Genomic DNA, 2,500 nt, shown 5'->3' with positions numbered 1-2,500 from the left:
CCGCCCGCGCGTCCCAGCGCGCGCGCGCGCCCCGTCCCGCCCCGCCCGCGTGCTCCCGCGCGCGCGCCCCCCGCCCCGCCCGCGCGTGCTCCCCATCCATCACCCATTAATTGTGGAAGTACATGTGGAGTGGTCAGTTTGTTGTAAATTTTTTTCTGGGAGCTAACAAACATGAAAGAATGATTCTCACAAAATTTCAGATTTTTTTGTCAACTCTAGATATTTTTTCTAATTTCTTATTATTTAATATTTAAAAATTCATTAAAAAAAATTGGTTGGTTTAAAAATTATGAAACTTGATTTCTAGATCCATTAGAATGTCCAATTCATGAATCAATTGAGTTCATAGAAAAAAACATTCTAAAACTTGAGATATTTGGTCGTATGACCGCTCAGAAAAATCATATCTAGGCCTGGCAGACCAAAAATGCCTCAAAATGTACTATATAGGGGGGTGACTAGTCTGCATGGGCTGGCCACGGGGCTACCCCCTATATCTTCCGCCACCCCCACGCCCCAAGCACTATGCGCCGCACATGGGCATATGCTTGGGGCGTCGGGGTGGTGGTCGGAGGTCGAGGGCGGTTGACGGCGGTGGTGCGGTGGCGGAACGCGCACGGTGGGTAGTGTCGGAACGTTCCCGCGCGCTCGCCAGCCCCGCCCTGCCCCACCCGCGTGCGCCCCGCCCGCTTGCCCCCGCGCGCTCGCCCTCATGCTCCAGCGCGCGCGCGCCCTCATGCTCCAGCGCGCGCGCGCCCCCGCCCCGCCCCGCCCGCGCGTCCCAGCGCGCGCGCGCCCCCGTCCCGCCCCGCCCGCGCGTCCCAGCGCGCGCGCGCGCCCCGTCCCGCCCCGCCCGCGTGCTCCCGCGCGCGCGCCCCCCGCCCCGCCCGCGCGTGCTCCCCATCCATCACCCATTAATTGTGGAAGTACATGTGGAGTGGTCAGTTTGTTGTAAATTTTTTTCTGGGAGCTAACAAACATGAAAGAATGATTCTCACAAAATTTCAGATTTTTTTGTCAACTCTAGATATTTTTTCTAATTTCTTATTATTTAATATTTAAAAATTCATTAAAAAAAATTGGTTGGTTTAAAAATTATGAAACTTGATTTCTAGATCCATTAGAATGTCCAATTCATGAATCAATTGAGTTCATAGAAAAAAACATTCTAAAACTTGAGATATTTGGTCGTATGACCGCTCAGAAAAATCATATCTAGGCCTGGCAGACCAAAAATGCCTCAAAATGTACTATATAGGGGGGTGACTAGTCTGCATGGGCTGGGCACGGGGGTACCCCTATATCTTCCGCCACCCCCATGCCCCAAGCACTATGCGCCGCACATGGGCATATGCTAGGGGCGTGGGGGTGGTGGTCGGCGGACGAGGGCGGTTGACGGCGGCCGTGCGGTGGTGAAACTTGCACGGTGAGGCAGTGTTGGGTGCGCCTTTGGGCGTGCGACATGAACCTTGTTGAGAATGGAATGTTGCGATGTTGCCTTCTAACTTGGGCTGGCTTGAGGATGGTTGATGGCTGGTACGATGATGAAACATGCAAGGTGTGGTGGAGTTGGGTGCCTTCGGGCGTGCGGCATGAACCTCGTTGAGTGTGTGACGTTGTGGTGATGCTTGGCTAGCCTTGGGCCAGCCCTATGTTTTGAAGGTGTGTGGTGCCAGAACATGTTCGATTGGTTGGAATCGGGTGCCTTTGGGCGTGCGACATGAGCCTCGTTGAGCACGGAATGTTGCGATGTTGCCTTCCAACTGGGAATCTCTAGTGTGAGGACTGTGGATGGTTGCTGGTACGATGACGAAACATGCAAGGTGGGGTGGAGCCGGGTGCCTTCGGGAGTGCGGCATGAACCTCGTTGAGTGTGGGACGTTGTTGTGGTATGCCTCCCTTCCTTGGGCTAGCCCTATGTTTTGAAGGCTGCGTGGTGGCGGAACATGCTTGGTGGGGTAGTGTCAAATGACTTTGGGCGTGCGACATGAGACTTGTTGAGCATGGAATGTGGCCTTCTAACTTGGGCTGGCTTGAGGATGGTTGATGGCTGGTACGATGATGAAACATGCAAGGTGGGGTGGAGTTGGGTGCCTTCGGGCGTGCGGCATGAACCTCGTTGAGTGTGTGACGTTGTGGTGATGCTTGGCTAGCCTTGGGCCAGCCCTATGTTTTGAAGGTGTGTGGTGCCAGAACATGTTCGATTGGTTGGAATCGGGTGCCTTTGGGCGTGCGACATGAGCCTCGTTGAGCACGGAATGTTGCGATGTTGCCTTCTAACTGGGAATCTCTAGTGTGAGGACTGTGGATGGTTGCTGGTACGATGACGAAACATGCAAGGTGGGGTGGAGCCGGGTGCCTTCGGGAGTGCGGCATGAACCTCGTTGAGTGTGGGACGTTGTTGTGGTATGCCTCCCTTCCTTGGGCTAGCCCTATGTTTTGAAGGCTGCGTGGTGGCGGAACATGCTTGGTGGGGTAGTGTCAAATGACTTTGGGCGTG

This window comes from Cucurbita pepo, unplaced genomic scaffold, assembly GCF_057944985.1.
Source record: "Cucurbita pepo subsp. pepo isolate OVF unplaced genomic scaffold, ASM5794498v1 scafford_14, whole genome shotgun sequence".
In the NCBI taxonomy this organism is placed as follows: domain Eukaryota; kingdom Viridiplantae; phylum Streptophyta; class Magnoliopsida; order Cucurbitales; family Cucurbitaceae; genus Cucurbita; species Cucurbita pepo.
The sequence above is the reverse complement of the archived record's forward strand: the minus strand, read 5'-3'. Positions refer to the sequence as shown.